The 20,702-nt window shown below is 47.9% G+C and overlaps 1 protein-coding gene across 11 annotated transcripts in view; it reads left to right on the forward strand.

The window, feature by feature from the left end:
• The window catches only part of Ggta1 (glycoprotein alpha-galactosyltransferase 1 (inactive)), a 68,749-nt gene that overhangs the window by 29,196 nt on the left and 18,851 nt on the right, over positions 1-20,702 (forward strand). For 6 of the 11 annotated variants that reach the window (XM_020173106.2, XM_074051099.1, XM_074051095.1 and 3 more), the window contains one exon: positions 12,150-12,265. The exons of 3 other annotated variants lie outside the window; for them this stretch is intronic. The gene's annotated coding sequence lies outside the window, so the exon portion shown is untranslated. Of the gene's footprint in view, positions 1-8,048; positions 8,185-12,149; positions 12,266-12,329; positions 12,479-20,702 lie in introns of those variants that run through there. 2 more of the 11 variants (XM_074051098.1, XM_074051103.1) reach the window with 2 other exon arrangements.

The raw sequence follows: 20,702 nt of genomic DNA on the forward strand, positions 1-20,702 counted from the left end.
GGTTTATGCAGAAATAGGCTCTCTCTTTTCTCTTTCACCTGTTCCTGTATTCCAGTGTGAATATAGGCTCTCCTCAGAATAATAGATGATGTGGGGCAGCACAGTCACTAGGACACAGAATTCCTTGGAGCCGTTAAAGACATTAGTCGATAGGCAAGGGGTGAGCCCAGACTGTGAGCATATCCACCATCCATTGTCTTTTGGAATTACCCACTTAATACCATCGCCCCAGGTGGGGTTGTTATCTACAATAGCACATAGGTCCTGTTTTCCCGCCGGCACCTTCCCTAAGCAGGTTCCTTGGCTGCTCACTTGTTGTATGGTCAGACCTCTCTTACGGTTTCCCCAGGAACATTGAGTGGGGTTTTCACTAGTCAAGACATTGTAGGTGGCATTTAGTCTTATTGCCTCATAGAATGGGGGCCTCACATCATAGCACAGCCAGCGGGAGGTAGTCATATTAGGGCTGGTGTGGTTCAATGTTAGGAATGTGACATTTACCAAATTCCAAAGGGGGTCTGTGGACCCGGTCGTGGGGCTGGGCCTTCCCAGGGAAGTGCCAGTTCCTAGCAGTCCTGGAGTTGTAATACTAGCATTTGAGTGAGGTCGGGAAGGGACCGGGGTTGTGCGAGGTCAGGGAGGCGGCTCCACATAGGGCGGCTTAAGTACTTTATTGGGGCCTATCGCCCGAGTAGGGGCGGGTTGCTCCCTGGTCTCAGGTAAATAGGATGGTAAATAGGGCTCCCTGGTCTCAGGCCCCAAGCCTCATCGGGTCATAGCGGCAAATCCCCCAGATGAGGCCTGATATCCATCGAGTGTCAGCTTTACCTTTTTCTGTAAATTTGATTTTTACAAGGTCACAGCGGGGCCTCCAGTAGCTTCTTTGTTCTGTTATACAGCCCTTAGACATGGTAATTAGGTCTGTTTTTTCAGGGGGTGGCCACCAGATGTTGCCAGTGGACACACAGGACCAGGAAGCACAAAAATAATTCGATGCCCCCCCCACATTGTTTACTATTACTTTTACCTTTTAGGTGTCCTGGACAGACGTAAAAGTTATCCTTCAGAATCCCCGCACGGGCCACCAGTTTTGTCAGATCAAAAGTTAAATCAGGGAACCAGACGTTGGGAGGGGTCACCTTGGAGGTCTGAGTGAGAATCTCCCCTGTGGATGTATCTATGACCACCCAGGTGAGGTGGTAGGGCTGGTGGGGATTAGTGTTCTGGGCAGGTCTCACCCAGCATAGACACAGAAGGCTTAGAATGTGCAGGAGGAATTTTATCATCTTGCTGGCTAATGGGCCTTGGGGTCTGCCCTGGTCCTGAGGTCACTGCAGGGGGGGCGTTGAGAGTCGCGTGGAGAGTTGCTCTGTACGTCTCCTGGGCCGGATGAGCTTCAGTTTTAATGGATTATTGGGGTGTCGCCGTGTGATCTACTCTCTAGCCTCTTCCTGTTCTTGCTGACTGGCTTGACACACATGGGAGTGATGGACCCAAAGCCCGACGCCGTCAACCTTAAGAGCAGTGGGGGTAACCAGAATGACCATGTAAGGGCCCTTCCATCTTTCTTCTAAAGTGTGGGCTCTGTGTCTCTTTACCCATACCCAATCCCCTGGGACGATGCCATGTTCCGGGTTTGATGCATCTTTGGTCTCATACAAGGAGCGCACTAAGGGCCAGATCTCTTGTTGGACCTCCTGTAGGGCCTTTAAGCTAGCCAAGTAATTTGGGGCCATACTGGGGTCTTGGTCCAGTAGAGTTCAGACAACAATGGGGGGCGGAGCCCCATATAGAATTTCAAAAGGTGTCAATCCATGTACATATGGTGAATTTCGAACCCAGAAGACGGCATAGGGTAGGAGGGCTACCCAGTCTCCGCCAGTCTTGATGGCTAATTTAGATAAGGTCTCCTTCAGGGTCCGATTCATTCTTTCTACCTGCCCTGAGCTCTGGGGGTTATATTCACAATGCAGTTTCCAATTAGTCCCCACTGCCCGGGCCAGCCCTTGTAGGACATTACTGATGAAAGCTGGACCGTTATCAGAGCCTAGAGTTTCGGGGCTGCCATATCTGGGTATGATTTCCTCCAGCAAAACCTTAGCTACAACCTGAGCAGTCTCTCGTTTTGTAGGAAAAGCCTCCACCCAGCCTGAGAAAGTGTCTATCAGAACCAACAAATACCTATACCCATACCTTCCCGGCTTCACCTCAGTGAAATCCACTTCCCAGCTCCATCCCGGCGCCCTCCCCCATACCCGTGTACCTGTATGTAGGAGTCCCTTTTTGCTGGGTTTCATAGCCTGGCACCCGGCACATTGGTCCACAATCCTTTGAATCTGGGCTGTTTGGTGTGGGAACCGGCGGCAGGCCGACTCAAGGAGGCTGAGTAGTTTTTTCTTACCTAAATGGTTGGCTCGATGTAGGTTGGAGAGGAGAAACAGTCCTAACTTTTCAGGAAGGATCAGTCACCCTTCATCATCACGATACCAGTCAGCCTTGCTGGTTAGACTTCAGGCATCGGTGACCTTGGATCCACTGTCTGTCTTCCGAGGTGTACTCGGGTCATGGTGGCAAGCGTGGAAGCTCGGGCACAGGTAAAGTCAGCACTAGGGTCGTGGAGGCCAAAGCAGCATTTCGGGCCACTTTGTCCGCTCGCCGGTTCCCCATAGCTTCTGGAATCTGGGAAGACTGGTGACCAGGAACGTGTACTACTGCCACAGCCTGAGGCTTCTGCACCGCGATCAGTAATCTCTGGATCTCCGGGAGGTTACGTAGCTTCTTTCCTTCTGCTGTAATGAAACCCCTTTCCTGGTAGATGGCGCCATGTACATGGATGGTGCCGAAAGCATAGCGGCTGTCGGTATAAACAGTCACTTGTTTTCCCTCAGCCTGCTCGAGTGCCTCTGCCAGCACGATCAGTTCGGCCTTCTGGGCTGAAATTTCAGAAAACTGATTTCAGAACTGAAATCAGTTCTGGCCTTCTGGGGCACTCCAAATTATGTTCCCACCTTGGTCCACCACCGCTGCTCCTGCCTTATGCACCCCATCCGAGACGAAGCTACTCCCATCTGTATACCATACCAGCTTGCTGTTGGGTAGGGCTAGGTCCTGAAGATCAGGGTGCACTTGGGTGATTTCAGCTATGATCTCCTGACAGTCATGTAGGGGGGCTTCCAGGTCTGGATTTGGCAGCAAGGTGGCTGGATTAAGAGAGACTGGTTCAGAGAAGAGGATTCGGGGGGCATCCAGCAAGAGCTCTTGGTAATGAGTCAGTCGGGTGTTGGTCATCCATCTACCTGTAGGGTGCTTTAAGACCCCCTCTACTGCATGGGGGGTTACCACCTTCAGATGTTGCCCAAAAGTGAACTTATCTGCATCCTTTACCATTAGGGCAACTGCCGCTATGATCCACAGGCATGGGGGGCCAGCCTGCTGCAACTGGGTCCAACCTTTTGGGTAGATGAGCAACTGGACACTTCCAGGGCCCTAGGCACTGCGTTAGTACCCCTTTTGCTATTCCCCTCCTTTCGTCTACAAAGAGGGTGAAGGGCTTTAGAGGGTCTGGCAGCGCCAGGGCTGGAGCTCTTAGGAGGGCGGTCTTGAGCTCCTCAAAGGCCTTCTGTTGATCTGGCCCCCAGGCCCATGGGGCCTTGTCTTTAGTTGCCTCGTATAAGGGTTTTGCCAGTTCAGCATACCACAATATCCACAGCTGGCAGTAGCCCGCCATCCCCAGGAACTCACGAACTTCTCAAGCTGAGGTGGAGATGGGGAGTCTGAGAATAGTTCCTTTCATAGTATTCGTTAACCATCTGGTTCCCTGTTTTAGTTCATACCCCAGGTAGGTGACTGTTTGTCTACAAATTTGGGCCTTCTTTGCACTGGCCTGATAGCCCAATTTCCCCAACTCCTGGAGGAGGTCTCCAGTGGCTTGCCGGCATTCAGCTTCAGATGCAGCTGCCAGAAGCAAGTCATCTACATACTGCAAAAGTGTGACAGAACTGTGTCTCCGGCGATATGAGTCCAGATCCTGATTAAGAGCCTTATTGAACAGAGTAGGGGAGTTTTTGAAACCCTGTGGGAGTCTAGTCCATGTTAACTGTCCAGGGGTTCCTGTATTTTCATCATGCCATTCGAAGGCAAAAATGTGTTGACTGTTGGGTGCCAGGGCTATGCTAAAAAAAGCATCTTTCAAGTCCAAAGTGGTATACCAAACATGGGAAGGGGGCAAATGGCTCAGCAAGGTATAGGGGTTGGGGACTGTGGGGTGGATGTCCTCAACCCTCTTATTTACTTCCCTTAAATCTTGGACTGGCCTATAGTCTTTTCCCCTGGGTTTCTTAACGGGGAGGAGTGGAGTGTTCCAAGCAGAACGGTAGGGCCGTAATATTCCGGCCTCCAGGAGATGGTTAATGTGAGGGGCAATCCTCCTCCGTGCCCCGGAAGACATGGGATACTGACGGACTTGGATGGGCTGAGCCGAAGCCTTGATTTCTACCATTCCTGGTGCTCGATGTTTCACCAGCCCCACACCTGTTATTTCTGCCCAAGCCTGGGGGAAGGTTTGAATCCAATAAGTTATTTCAGGGGACCACTCAATAGGTTTCAGGGGAGGGTCTTGCAAGGAGAACAAGCGATGTTCATCCTCGAGAGACACAGTCAAGACTTGGAGGGGCTGTCCTCATCCATCCATCACTTTGATTCCATCCGGCTCAAAGTGAATGTGAGCCCTCACCTTAGTTAGCAGATCACATCCCAGAAGAGGGGCAGGGCATTCAGGAATGACCAAAAAGGAATGGGTCACCTGATGCCGGCCCAAATCCACCTGACATTTGCTAGTCCATTGATATGCCTTGGATCCAGTGGCTCCTTGCATGAGACTAATTTTCTGAGACAGTGGCCCAGTAGGTTTATTTAGAACTGAATATTGAGCCCCTGTGTCCACCATGCATCTCACGGGCTTCCCCTCCACATATATGGTTACCCAAGACTCAAGGAGGGGTTCTGAATCCCGTCCCCTCTAGTCATTGTCCAATTCAGTTAACAGGACTTGGGTGTCATTGTTGGGCCTGCTATTTGGCCTCAAGCGACCCTGGAGCTTGGGACATTCTCTCTTCCAGTGTCCATATTCCTTACAATAGGCACACTGTCCCTGGCCTAACCGGGGCTGATCTCTTCGGGGATGGGGGGGAGCCAGTCTATCCAGAGCCCGGTCCAGCCAAACCTTGGATCCCTGCTAGCAATATTTTAGCCATTTCCTTCTGCTGTTTCTTGTTTTCCTTACTCTGGTGTTCCCTGTCCTCCCTCCGAATCCTTTCTTGTAGTTCCTGATTTTCTTTCCTGATTCTATCCTCTCGCTCTTCCGGGGTTTCTCGGGTGTTAAAAACTTTTTCAGCTACTTTCATCAGATCCCGGATAGTCATTTCCCCAAGTCCTTCCTGCTTATATAGTTTCTTCCTAATATCGGGGGCAGCCTGATTTATGAAGGACATTATCACGGCTGACTGATTCACCTCCACTAGTGGATCTAGGGGGGTATACTGTCTGTATGCATCGTAAAGGTGTTCAAGGAATGTGGCCGGGCTTTCATTCTCCCCCTGCACTACTGTTTTTACCTTAGCCAGATTGGTAGGGCGGCGAGTTGCCGCCCGGAGGCCTGCCATAAGAATCTGGCAGTAGACCCGGAGACGCTCCCTACCAACAGACCCAATTGGGTCTGTTTAAGGGAAAATGGTCATCAATCAGGTTTGGCAGGGTAGTTGGTCATCCGTCGTTGCCGGGGATATTCTTTCTGGCTTCAGTGAGAATCTGTTCCCGTTCCTCAGTGGTGAATAGAGTCTTAAGGAGCTGCTGACAGTCATCCCATGTAGGACTGTGAGTATGTAAAATGGACTCGAACAGATCGGTCAGGCCTCTAGGATCCTCAGAAAAAGGAGTGTTCTGGGCTTTCCAGTTGTACAGGTCACTACTTGAAAAGGGCCAATACTGATAGACGCGTCCCCCATCGGGACCAGCACTGCCCAGAGCCTGCACCGGGAGGATGGGGGGAGCGGTGGAAGTGGAGGAGGGCTCTTCCTCCGGAATTTCTTCTCGCTGCCTACGGGGCCTGAGTCCCCTCGCCGGTCCGGAGACCAGGGCGGGGGTGCAGACGGGGAGGCTGATGAATGGGGAGGTTTGGGGGGGGCAGCTGCCTCTGGCTGGAGTGGCGCGGCAGCGGCATACGGTGGGGAGCTTGCCTCAGAATCTAAGTCTATCAAGGACAGATGGGAAGTCAGTTCTTCCTGCAGAATAGGCTTCTTAGGGGAATTAACAGGAGTAGGGGTGTTCCCCAACACGGCCAGTATCGTGGGCCGGTCTGTAGGTGCCTCATGGATAAACAGCTGCAGCCAGGAAGGGGGGTCCTCTACTAAAGTCTGCCACATAAGGATGTAGGGATATTGATCAGGGTGGCCATGAAGACCAGGTTTATTAATGACATCGTGGACCTTCTTAATTGTGTCCAAGGAGAAGGTACCCTGAGGAGGCCAGCCTACATTAAAGGTTGGCCATTCCACTGAGTGAAGGGCATCAAACTTACCTTTCTTAATTTCCATGCCATAATTGTGTCCCTTAGCACGGATTTCTGAAAAATGACTCAGAAGAAGGGTCTTAGGAATTACCTGGGCCTGTCCCATGATGATCAGAAGAGATGGACAAAGGAGACAACAAAGAACAAGAGACAATTCCAGTAGACACACAAATTCGCACAGGACTCTCCAACATACACAAGTACCGGCCGGTCAACCAGACCACTCTCACAGGCACACTTCCATTCACACCAGATTCAGGATTCTTACCCAAAGACCGCCCAAACGGCACCCACTGAGGATGCTGGCGCAGTTCCTGACTGTCAGGGACGTCTCCCACAACTTCCAATAGTGGAGCCTCTAGGGCTGTGACCCCTTCCTTCCATTCAACGAGAATTCCCAACCAAATTCAGATGGGGACCCCAGGTCCCTCCAAATGGAGGCGGCCAATCCTCCTTCCGCGGTCTTTCTCAACTAAACCTCGGTATCGGAGGCCGTTCGTTCCTCTCAGCTGTTAGGGTACGAGGCCGGCCACCTTCTGAGAGGACAAAGGACACTCAAGACAAAGGAAGTCACAAGGCGAGGTTTATTTTCTAGCCGGCTAGGGTCCGAGCATCCGCCTGATGCAGCAGGTTTCAACAAGGACCCTGAGAGAAAAGTTTAAGCAGGTCTTATACTCTTTAAAGCATCAATCATCGTCACATAGGAATTCCTCATGCCCCTGGGGTCACATTTTCCTGATCTTGCCCACATCCTGCTGGTGGGGTAATACTATCTATTGGGAACTGGGGAAACACCAGAGGTTTACTTATCAGGTTACAAGGAATGCGTTCTCCCAAAAAGTAGGGGCTAGTAGTGGAATAGAAACCTAAGGTTTAGATAAGAACAGCAGGGGAGTCCTGTTTTGGAAAGTTTATTTACAAGTGGAGACAAAGAAAGGCAGGAATGGGTGCTTATCTCTGCATGGTGCCTTTCATCTCGGTCCTGAACTTTTGCATGGCTCTAATGGGTAATTCCTCACAGCTCTGTCCGAGGTTACAGCTTTTAATTGACAGTTTACCATGTTTTACAACCCTGTTTCAAGGCTGTCTTCCTCTTCACGAGGTTACCCAGGGTCATGCCAGTTATAGCTGATTTCTAGGGTAGGTGGCTGCCAGTTAAAGTCCCCAACAGGGCCAGGTATGATGCTGCACAGCTGTAATCCCAGCACTAAGGCTGTGGCAGGAAGAACTTAAGTTTGAGGCCAGCCTGGGCTACATGGTGAGTCGTAGTCTCAATAAAACGAAACAAAAAAAAACCCAAAATCTGTTTCTGATCTGGCTTTTGCAGTAGTTCCCCAGTTTAACCACAGATCCCACTACTCGTTATTGCCTTACAGTCAAATTCACATACTTTTGCTACCTGTCTATCCCCTGTAGATGTTCACTCAACATTCGTTCAACAAACATCTGTTGAGCTTGTAACAGATACTACATACTATTTTAGGTACTGGAAGACCCAGCAGAGAACAAATGGCCAGACAAGTCCCCACACTGATACTGTGTGCATTCCAGTGACCTCACAGCCCGTCCTTCACCACATCCAGTTGCACTCCAGCTTGGTCTGGGTCGAAGAGGTTAAGGTTGAGTCACGGAAACACACTTGTCTTCCATTCCAGGGCTGGGGACTCAAATCACACATCTCTGTGGGGTTCTTAGCTGATCTTCAGTTTCCTTTCTTTACATTTAGGGTTGTATGAAAGTCAAATGGGGCTTTGTAGAGGCTCTAAACAGGTCATGAAGGTGACCTTGAAGGAAGATGATTGTTTTTGCCTGTTAAAGATGCAATTCTGCTCTGGGGCTGGGAGTTGGTTTACTTGGCTCCTCAAGACTTCCCCCTCTTCTGCCTGTCCTGGAGGCCTCCCTCCTGGCCCTTGAGCTGAGCCTGGGAAGCATGTCTTCCCTATTCAGAGAGCCTGTGTATGGGACTGGTTTGAAGTGAGAAAATTTCATGTCAATGCCAACAATACAACCAGAATAAGAGTCCCTCTGGGAGAGGGGCAAGGCTTTCTAAAAGAGCAGGACAGCTTTACAGATGGCATTGTGATTAGAGCAATCAGGAGCCTCTTTCCCTTTTCCATCGGGTCATCTGCCTGATGGTAAGAGGAACCCAGAGAGGCAGGAGACCCGAGGCTCCTTGGTTGGGGATATCTCCAGCCAGGCTGCCATCTGTGACTTGGAATTTTTCCCTGGGTTGGGAGCTCCTCATACCTTTCAAAGTGTCAGTGAAGCCAACTTCTTCTTTATTCAGAGTCTAACCTACAGCATCAAGAACTGGAGTTAGCCCCAGGGAGGGATTTCCTTGTGCGAGGCTCTGGAGGGAAGCTTGTGTCTACAGGAGTCCTCCAGCATGGCTGTGGTCCATTGTGCACTGGAGCTGGCAGGACAGAGGCAGCGCTCAAGATGACTTGCCTTGCATGACTTAGAAAGAGTCATATGATTCCATTTTTCTAGCCCAGGCAACTGTCCTTGCTGGGATTTAGATTGACATGTACAAACTCTTCTGACTGCAGAGGCTCATCAGTGCCACCATTATTTCAGCTCAGACTCGGGAGTCTGCAACAATTCCTGAAGGTCCTGGAAGCATCATGTTAGAAACCTCTTTCTCCATGGTCAAAACATACTTGTCCCAGAAAATTTTGGAGTACCTTGGGGTGGCTAAGTCCTTCTCCAAGCCTAACTCCTTTAATTCTCACAGTAATGGGTATTGCATACATGGCCCACTTACCACGTGCCAGCCACCATCTAAATGCTATCTATCATTCCTATTTCATGGATGTAGGAGTGGAGGCATGCAGAAGTCAAGTACATTGACCTGAGTAGCACAGCATAAGGGACAGAGCCAGGACTCAATCATGCCCCAGAGACTCTGCTCACCACCAGCACGTTTATAGCCATCAACCACCCTCAGAGATTGGTGGGGATATGCTCACCCCATTGCTCAGGACAGGCAACTAACAGAATTGCTTTATCACTTGCAAGTACCAGCAAGCTTGTCTTTTGTGACCTCCATAAATTTAGGATTAAGCAAATGATGATAACTTGCAAGCTTTATGTCAGTGGCATTCGTTGCCAAGAACACTTAATCCTCACATTCCCACTGAGGTAAGCAGGGTGGCACTCTTGACCTTTGTCTCCCAGTGACCTGGGAGGTAAAGCCAGTGCTCCCCATGCTGGAGCTGCAGCTGCCTCCACCCTGACACAGAGGCCCAGGAACTCTCCTACTTCAGACATGGAAGATGGACAGGCACCAAATGTGGGCTGCTGTGGGATTGGATCCACGGCCTCTGAGGGCTGAGCAATGGGCTCCATCACTCCCTTCATCTCTGGGCAGCACTGGACTTTGATCAGTGGAGTTCTGCAGCCTGAGGCTCACTCGCTGTGAGTTAATGGGTGCTCCTTAGCTTTGAGAATTCCAGGAGAAGTCTGTCAGGGAAGAAGGAAGGTAGTGTCTGAATCCTCTACAAGTGGCATTTTCTGCCTGCCAGAGAGCATAACCTGTCTGGAGCCTTATTCTTTTGCTGATAGAGAGTATGTCCCTTGGAGGCCCCTAGGTGGGAAGGGAAGCACTGGACCTCCCAGGGAAATGTCCCAATTGGTGACCTTGGATGAGTCACGGAGACTTTCATAACCTCTCTATGTTCATCTGTGAAAATGGTGAAGGGCTGTCCCTGCCTCTGCATGGGTGACAATGAGGGTCCCCTGAGATTAAGACAGAGGCTGCTTTGTAAAGATAAAGTGAGAGCATGTGAGCCAGGATAAGTGCACTCATCAGAAGGCCCCATGGAGAGCTGGGGTGTGGCTCTAACGGACAGCGTTACAATGTTTTCTTAGCCTGCCCAAGGACCTAGGTTCCACACCCAGTACCTCAAATAATAACATAAAAAAGTCCTCACTTATTTTGGCCATTTAGGTTCCAATCTGCTTTCTCTCCCTTCCCCACTAACCATAGGTCTAGATTCTTAGATCATTTAACATAACAGACTGACAGATTCAGTACATAGAATTGGGGTGAGGAATACAAACGAAGGAACAGGCACAGTCTTGGTAGAGGTGGTCAGGAGGCAGGAAGCCTAACAACACATAGCTTCCAGCAGGAAGATTTCTCATTTTTAATATCCATATAGAAAAGGCCCCTTCATGAAGCATTTTACACAGTGGACACATCTGTGTCACCATCTATATCAGAAAATGCCCCTTCCCAGTTACTATCACATCCAAGAAAACCACCATCCTAAAACCATAAATTATTTTTTCTTATTTTTGAACTTTAAGCGGTCATCCAGCCTGCATCTTTTCATGCCAGGCTTCATTTAATACTAAGTGTGAGAACCATCCTCATTGGCATGAGTGGCTGTAGCAAGTTCATTTTCATAGCTGCAGACAGGATCCTATTGTGGGACTAGGTGACAACTTATCTGTTCTGATGAAACGACTTGGGGGATCCAGCTTGAGGTGTTTTTCTGGTTCACATCTCTTGAGTGTAGAGCTGGGAACAGAATGATGGCACCACAAGGTGTGTGTTTGTGTGACTTGAGTAGATACCAGTGGGCAGGATTTAAGCAAGCTGTTAGGAAGGACTTCCAGACCTTAAGGGTCGTGGTCAACTAGTTCATGCCCTCAGAGAAGGAAGCTGTGAAACTTCCTTCTGAGAACAGGAGGAAGAGGCTGGATTCTTGGCGTTGGTCAGGCCCTCTTAGCCTGGGGTTCCCAGACTGTTTGTACTTCCTGGCAGTGTCTGAGCCCCTTGGGAAGGATGAGGCAGGGAGCTTGAAGTGTCTCTGCTTGAGCCAACGCTCCCTCCCTGTGCCGTCTGTTATACTTAGTGGGCTTCTGAGAATGACTTCATTTGCAATTTGAAAAAGTATTAGCTTTTTAGTTCTAGCTTGAAAATCCACTGCTGTCAGTGAGAAATTCTATTTTGGGATCAGAGGGTGGGTATGGGAAGGGTTAAGCATTGTTCAGGCCAGGAGCAGGGTGGGCCTCTGTGACCTTTTAAAGTTTTTATAGCATGGTTTGATATGTGGCGATCTCATACCATTCTCTTAAAAATACAAAAGTAAACAGGCCCAAAGCCTATAGGGTGGAAAGCAAGGGCTTCTATCTGAGGGATGTTCAGGAAGAGTTTCAACAAGAGTCTTGAGTACTTCAAAAGTGCTTTATCAACCTGCCTCTGATTTGGGATTTTTTTTTTTTTAAACTTCTGTATTTAGTGTTCCTGTGAGCTATCATTTGAGATTGTTTGGGTCCCAAATAGTTCCCAGTTTTCCTCAGAAGTGAGTGAGATGGGTGGCTTGTGTATCCCTTTCGAGAGTGGTGGCTTTCTCTCTTGTGACGCCTGGCCCCATTTGGTCCTGTAGTTTCACTTGGCAAGGGAGGCCGGCCATGGATCAGCCCAGAGAGGACCAATTCCGCCCTGGCAAGTAACTCTGAGTCAACAGACCTGATAAACAGCCCATTTCCCCAGGCTACAGGAACAAAGCCGTGGCAGCAGTGAGGGAGCTGTCTACCCCCTCTTCCTGAAACAGCTGTTTAATTCTTTTGACAGGAGCTGGAAGGCAGCACCTTCCCTTCCTCTGAGCCGGGCCTCCTTTTGCTGGAAGGAGCTCGATAGAACCCTGTTGTTTTGCCTTTTGCTCTGGAGGGAAAGAAGCAGACGATGAGGTATGTGAAATGTTGAAGCGATTTGCTTCTCCTAGGCCAGGGTCACTGTGAACGGTGAGCAGGCTGCCACATGTACCCATCTGGCAGAGAATCCTTGCTCTGCTCTTACCTCTTCCTGGTCCGCTCAGAAGTTTTGGAAGGGGACAAAGTCCTCTCCCCAGAAGTGGATCTGGAAGCTGGAGCTGGCGGGATGCTGGCTCAGAGACTTTCGCTGTAAGTTCTGCTTTATTTTGCTTCCCTCCTAGGACCTCAGAGGCTAAAGCTGTGCTGTGGACATGGCCTGGACTTTTTCTCTGCAAGAATCAAGCTAACAAGGCTAGGGCAGATGGGAGTCATGGGGCTCCAGGGGTGGGCATTGTGGGAGGATACAGAGCTCTCTCAGGACTGGGCAGCAACTGCCATGCCTTTTGCACTGGTTCTCTTTGGAAAAATCCTTGCACAGTGATTTCTGGGCCAGGAAGCAAGGAAAAGGTACAGCTGGATCCAGGCTTTAGATTTCCCAAAGCGGAGTCAAGAAGAGGTTCCACGAGATGTAATTCCAAGAGCAGGTTGTTCTGTGTGTGATGGCTGGAGTCACAGTCGTGTATTCAGCCTGAGACCTGCTCTTATTTTCCTACGTCTGTGTTTACTCTGACCTTCATAATGAAAAACATAACCGGAAACAGCTTCCCTGCACTCCCCCACCCTACCCCCAACGTGAATCATGCTGTGCTTCTTCCGACGGGGAGCAATTCTCTGTTCTGCAGTTTGGAAGAGGTTTTAGGAAAATAAGGCATTCTTCCTCCTTACCTCCAGCACCATTCCAAAGCCAAGAACTGGGCCTGGAGGCAGAGGGTCTGCTCTTAAAATCTGCTGCTTCTGGGTGTGCTTAGCTATTCCCTTAGGCCAGCTACTCCCTTTTCTTTAAAGTTCAGTCTCAGTCAAAAAGCTGAGCAAAGGCCACTGCATTGACTATTGTGAGGAGTAAACAAGATGACATGAGGATGCCCCCACCAGCACACAGGAGGCACCTGGAGATGGCAGAAGAGCTGAGCCAATCACGTTCCTCAGATAGTCCAAGGAAAGCTGGCCCTGGGCGGCTCTAGCTGGTGTTTGGCTAGCTTTGGGTCAGTCACTATGTGGTAATCATGAGGAGTAGAAAGAGAGGACACACCAGGAGATGCATGAAGAGTCCGTGGATGAGCATTCATGTTTGGCCATGCATCAGAGGGCACTGAAGGCTGACTCCCCGGATCTGAATCCCAGCCACACCATTTTATGCTGAGTGACTGTGAGCAGGTTACTCAGCCTTTCTGAGCCTCTGTTTTCCTATCTGCAAAATGGGATTGGATAATAGAGTAACTTCACAGGGTTGCTGAGGTGGAACTGAGACTGCTGCCTGGACTGGCTTAATCAAGATGGATCCAAGGCACTGCAGGGCTTGAAGTTGATTCAGTTGGGAGGGTTCTTTTTTTTTTTGGTGGCACTGGGATTTGAACTCAGGACCTCACACTTTCTAGGCAGGAGCTCTTACCACTTAAACCACTGCACCTTTAATTGTGATCTTTTTTTTGTTTTGGAAAGAGGACCTCCCAACTATTTGCCTGGGGCTAGCCAGTCTCTGTCTCCTGAGTAGCTCGTATTACCGGCATGAGCCATGGGTGTCTTTAAGTAAAAGAATGCAAAGTTGCAAATACCCTATCAGATACAGAAGTGAATACTTAAGACTATGAGAAGAGATATCACAACAAATAACAAAAATGGACAAGTTCTCCAAATATGACAAAACCCCAGAAAACAACATAATAATAAAATGTTGGATAAATAATACAAAATGATGAATCGTGTGTAGCTGCTTGTTACACATGCTGTATTATGGCTGCATACTGTTTGATTGCCTCTTTATCTTGAAAAAGGATGTTCTGGTTATCATTTTTCAATAGAAGATAAAACCAGATAAGTCCGTTTTGCCTCTGGCATGGTTGCTAAGAATTAAGAAAAGTTTCTTTTCTGTAAAAACTGTAAAAATACAGTTTGTTGTTGGTAATGCCACATCCATAAAACTTTTGACAGTTTCCTGCTTAGGTGGCTTCAGTAAGGTCCCAAGAGCAAGTCCTTTGCTCCTTACTAGGTGTCGGGGGGCAGCTGGGCCTGGGTCCTAGAAGGAGGAGGCACTGGTGTGGCTTTGAGAGCTGGACCATTGTGACCCCTGAGCAGAGAACAGAGAAGTATGTAGGTCAGCTCCTTGTCCCTGAGTCCAAGGGGGAGGGTTCTGGGTGCTGGAAAAAACTCTGGGGCAAGTTGTTCCTGGCACCCAGGTGGGTATGAAAGTGAGGTCAGCCCCTTGCTTTTGCCTGAAGCCCCAGGACAGCCACCAGAGCTAGATAAGGATTCTCCCAAGCATAGGCAGCACCCTCTGATCTAGGAAATATTTAAGGCTCTCCCATCCTCACTCCAAATGGAAACAGGAAACAGGCCCAGTCTTGCAAGGGGACTCATGCAGTGGGGAACCCTAAGGCCCAAGTTTCACCAGCTCCTGGTAAGCCAGCCTCTGTGCTCCACGCATGTCAGTTGGAAAACCTGTCATTTGATTATCGCATCAAGGAAAGCATTTGGACCACTAAAGCAAGATGAACTCCATGTGGCTAAATGACCTGCTCTATAGAAAAATGAGGTGTCCAACCCTGTGGTTGATTTCTCATCCAGGTCCTAGGTCAATCAAGAAAGCCTGCAGGAGAAATTTAGGTCAGAGGCACTCCATGCCTTCAGTGTAAAAGACCAACAGTGTGCTGGGCTGGGCGGATCCTCAGGTTGCCTGCGGTGGGCCTCAGGCCCCTCTCCTGGCCCATGTTGGCATATGTGAGGGGCAGCTGGCTGCTGGACTGTGCCCTTTTCCTGAGGTAGAGCAGAGCTTGTTCTACCTCAACGGACGGTGTGGGAATGGGCTCCCCGACTTCTCTGTGAGGTGCTGTCACACAAGGTCAAGATTATTCTCTCAGGGGAACCCACAGTTCTGCTTTTAAGACTTGAGTCTCTCCGCCTGAAGGGCATCACTATTGCCGCTGCCATTTGTGAAGCATTTACTAACTGCTGGGTATAATGTGCTTCATAGACATGGTGTACTCCTGTTCTTTCCAGAACTCCATAAGAGGTGTTTGCATCTCTGTGTTGTATATCAGTCAGAGGCTGTGAAGGTTAAAGTAACTCTTACATCAACATACATCAACACCTGATGTGAGAGTCTTCACCCTAGCCTAATTTTTACCAGGAATGCTTGATCTAACTTTTGTTTATAATTAAGAATGTGGGGGACCGAAGAATGGAGTCTTAGGCTGGGGATGTAGCTCAGTGGTAGAGTGCTAGCCTGCATGTGGGATCCCCTAGGTTCCATCCCCAGCACTGCAAGAAAAAAAAAAAAGGAGTCTTGTCCAAGGTCATAAACAGCCAATTTATTATCTTACTGCTTTGTTTTCCTTTGCAATACTTGTCACTATCTGACATTATGTATCCTGTCGAGTCTCTTTGCCCTGTCTGGAATGGACGGTGTGTCTCTGGCTCTAAGAACCATCTGGTGCACAGAAGCACCAGATCCATGGTGGAGCAGGACTAAAGTGTCTTGGGATTCTCTTTACTCATTTCTTCACTCCACAAACACACTGGATGCCACCCTACTGGGTACCAGGGCTTATGTCAGTCTGGACCCATCACAGTATCCCAACATGAATGAGGCTCAAGCAGAGCAGCAGCAGATACCTGGGGAGGAGGGGATGGATTCCCAGGTCCAGTGGAGGGTTCGCAGGCAGGGAGGCCTCTTTAGGCTGCCAGGGAAGTTCTATTTCCTCAGCCACTACTTTGCCCAAGTTCTCTGAGATAATGACTTTTCCAGAACTGAGAGGTTCACCTTTTCCCTGATGTGAGATGGAGAAAACAAGGTCCATAGTGTTCCTTCTAGAGAGGAATTCTGTTTGGAAGGAATACTTTCATTTTGCCAGTTTGGGGTGGATCTGTGAGATTCTCTGAGCCAGTGAGCATCATTCTGTGTAAAGAAGAATTAATTTATGGGCCACATAGGAAAATCTGTCTGTTCCTCTGGGGAAATAGCTGGGGAAAAGGAAGAAGGAGGAAAGGGAACGAAGAAAGTGAAGGCTTTGCAGTGTGACTCTGCCTTGTGAAATGCCTTCACAGTCTGCACATGTCCCAAGTCTAGGAGTGACACGGGAAGCAGCTCAAATGGAGCTATAGGATGACATTAAAAATAAATGACAGGAGTGTTAAGTCAGGCTCTCAGAGATGACAGGAGGGCTCTGCACCATCACAGGCTGTGCAACTGGGGCTGGCTGAGGTCACCTAGGGATGGGGCTAGGGGATATAAAGTTCCACTCCTCCACTTGAAACAGGGTGTTTCAAGATCCATTGGCCACCCTGCCAAGCCTTCCCTGGAGACTTGGGTTCTAGAGTCCAGGAAGCCCTTCTAGTGCTTCGCTAGAGGATGCAAAATTGGTTCAGACATCTTTCATTTGTAAGACTCACACCAGAGTGACAAATGGCCACAGGAAGAGTAAACAGATTCAAGCCATCTATAAAGTCCAGAAACACATGGGCTTCTGGAGTTGCCTCTGATGCTAATTCCTAAAATTGAGAAAAATCATAAACACTTGCATATTTAGGGTGGAGACTAGATGAGGTAGACCTGATTTGGACAGTCCCTGATGGGAGCGTCAATGTTCTCTGGTGAGTGTTTTTGCTTTGCCCTGTTTAATGCTTCTAACTGGGAGGCAATTTGCAGTTGATCCTCAGCAGGTGGAGTTGAGCCCCTCAGCCAGGTTTCCTTTGGCCTCTCAATATGCACAGTGTGTTGTGGCAGAGCCTGGGGCTTGATCAGAGAAAATCAGTTAATCCCACTTTCCAGCAGTTCTTAATCAGGCTGAGGCTCAGAACAGATGGGTAAATCTTTAGAGTCTCCTCATTTGCATCTATTTGCACTTCATTGTGTAACATGTTCTTATTCCTGAACTGTCGCTCTTTTTCCTTCAAGTAGGTTTTGAGCACTTTGCTAAGTACCAGGGACTATGTTGTCTCATTGGATCCTCCCAACAGTCCATTTTATGAACATCAGTAATAAAAACTGGCATAAAAAAAAGCATTTATCCTATGCCAAGGCATGATGCTAAGTATTTTATGGATGCTATCTCTTGAAATTATCACTATTTTTTGTTTGCTTACTTGTTTGTGTTTTGAGACAGGTCTTGCTGTATATGTAGCCCAGGCTGGCCTCAAATTTGCCATCTTCCCACCCACCTCAGCCTCTTGGGTGCTGGGATAAATCATCACTATTTTTATTTAAAAAGGAAGAAATCAGTTGAACTCAGTATAGTAGAGGTCCACAATCCCTGATCTAAAACCATGGGCCTGGATCTGTTGGAATTCAGGCTTTTTTGGACAAGAATTGCAAATCGTGTATTATGTATCACCCCTGGTGCAGCAGCACTGCATTGTACATCAGTGTTTATGCACAGAAATTTTTGAACAGTCTTCTCAGTGGGCTAAAGGTTACAAATGGCCTCATGTTAGTTGGGGCCTTAATGAAGATTGGATTACAAACAGGCGTTTGGTTTTCAGAGCTCTTTGGTGTCATGGATGAGGGCCTAAGAATCTGTATGGTTTCTTGTGTCAAAATTGGAACTCAAATCCTACCTCAAATGGAGCTCTTTATACTCCAAACCCAGGACTCTTCCAGCACCCACTCTGGTACTATTGATTCATACTTCAATTGGCTCTTGTCAGCATGGGGCTGAGTTGCATGTAGTCTTCTGCATTTTTTGACTCTGCCATGGGCCCTGGCTATGTATGCCAGCTCACATGGTACCTCAGGGGAAGAAGCCTGAGACTGAGGTTTACATGTGGCCGAACAGGCCCATCTTCTCAGGGTCTCTGGAATGCCACCCACCATAATGACATTGAAAGTTGGAGGTTTCTTCAGCAGTGAGTAGCTTCCTATCTGAGCAGCTCCTCCAAAGAGGTATCAATCCGAATGTCTTTTTTTTTTTTTTTTTTGGCGGTACTGGGGATTGAACTCAAGCACCCTACCACTTAGCCATGCTCCCAGTCCTTTGCTTTTAGTTTGTTTTTACAGATAGGGTCTTGCGCTTTTGGCAGGGGAGGCCTCAGACCAAGATCATACTATTTCTGCTTCCTGAGTCGGTGGGATTACAGCATGTACCACTACACCCTGCTCACATCTTTATTGAACTCTAAACCTGAATGTCTACTGGCCCACTTGTCATCTCCATTTAGGAGTTTACATACACTTATGACACTGAGTTCAGTTTTGGCTTTTCTATTTCTAAACAGCCCACTCTCTGAGCAAGAGGGAATAGAGTATCATGATAGAAAACATCATTTGTTCCAGTTTTTTTAAAAAATGGATTTAATAATAAAGGTAATGTGAGAGAAAGATGAGGTGATAAGACCCAAGCTTGGAATTAACTAAGAACTCTTTTTGAAAGAAGTTGGAAAACAACCTGTCCTCAGAAGGGACAAATTTCAGTGACAATCTCATTTCATTCACTGACCAAACACTTACTGAGGTCCTCATATGCTCTGTGTGGAGGGCACAGGGGAATTCAAGAGTGAATTGGCAAGCTCACAGACTGCCCGCTATAGGAGACAGAGCCCTGTATGAATGCTGCCCTCAAAATGGACACATCCAAGGGGAGAACTCATGACTCTTATCCCCCATGCCACTTCCTTCTCCAACTGTCCCATCATTGCAGGAAATGGTGCAGTTGTCTTCCTAGATGCTCAGGCAGAATCCTGCTTTGCCCCTCTCCCTTATCCCTGATAGCTAAATTACCAGCCAAATCCCTTCAACTCTTTTTCCTAAGTTTGTATATATTTTTTACACATGAAATTTATTTATATTATGTAATTTATTTCATATATATTTAATTTAGTTTTTTACCAATAGGTAATAGAACATAAAAATTGTGTATATTAATGGGGTACCATATAACATTTTGATATAATATATACATTGTATACTGTTTAAATCAGGTTAAGTGTACCTCCTCCAGCATTTGTTATGGTACTATTATTTGTAGTCACCCAACTGTGCAATAACATCTCCAAACTTATTTAATTGTAACTGGTACCTATTGCCTCACCTTTCCCATCCTCCCTCCCATTCTCTCCCCAGCTCTGATAACCACATTCCACTCTCAACTTCTGTGAGATCAACTTTTTTAGATTCTACCTATGAGTCATATCATGCCTCATCTTTCTCTGCCTGACTCCAAAGTATATTTAGATTGAATCTACTGCTGCCTGTCTGTCTGCCTCATTTTTAGCACAGGCCACTGTTCTGTGTTCTTTATGTGATGGTCAGTTAAGTGTGGTCATGAAAGAAAAGACACAGAAGAGCTTCAGGAAAAAGCAAAGTTTATTATGCTTACAGGACTTGGTTACAGGAGGCAGGACCACGTGGGAAAGACCTCAGAGTTGTCAGGAAGCAGAAGACAGGAGTGAGGGAAAAGCATAAGGCCAGAGCCCTTATTGGGGTTTCTATGGGAAAGGTAAGGCAGGGCAGGGTGGATATTTTAGAATTGGCTACTTGGAATACTTCTGGCAAGCTCTAAGATGTATGGGTAATTTCTAGGGGTCTTGGGATAATTAAGGTCAAGTTCTATTGTCTTCCAGGGTTCACAGACCAGACAGAGGAGGTTCGGCTCTGGATTAGGTAGTCGTGTATCAAAGGCATATTCCCAACTAGGTCCCTGCTATCTCTAAGAACTGAGTCCCAGGAAAGGCAGTATCTCTCCAATCAGAAAAGTCTTACAAAATGTCAAAACTTCATAATATATGGACAATAACATTTAAAGATACAATATAGCTACCCCCTCTTTTTGGCTGTTAGAATAGTGTGTGATTTGCCTTTCTGCTTCCACTATGGTCCTGCCATCTCCCCTGCACACCCCACACAGACAGATCCTCCAGTGAAGTTGGATGCAGTTATTCTCCATCTCCAAAGGCTCTGGCAGCTTCCCATCCACCCTTCTGCACCTTTCAAAACTCTTCTGCCTTGCTTACTATCTTTTTGCCCACCACCATCTCTGGCCCTTGTTCTAACCACTGGGATGCCAGAGAACTTATTCAGCTTCTTGTTCAGCTTTTTTTGAGGGTGTTTCTGTTTTCATTTTTTAAACATGAGAAGCTTTTTCTCCTATCAGCCTGTTATAGATGTTCCCAGAATATTCTCATGGTGAATTGTATCCTTTTCAAACTTATCTTCATCATTTGGAACTCAACTTTCATGTCCCTTCCACAGCAAGCCTTCCCTGACCACCAAATTGAAGTACTTCCCAGCCCTGTTACTCTCTACCCAGCATTCCTCTTCCCTTTCAATCACAATTTCATGCAGTAACCCAAAAATAACTATGTACTGGTTACGTGCCAATTGTTT

This window comes from Castor canadensis, chromosome 13, assembly GCF_047511655.1.
Source record: "Castor canadensis chromosome 13, mCasCan1.hap1v2, whole genome shotgun sequence".
NCBI lineage: Eukaryota > Metazoa > Chordata > Mammalia > Rodentia > Castoridae > Castor > Castor canadensis.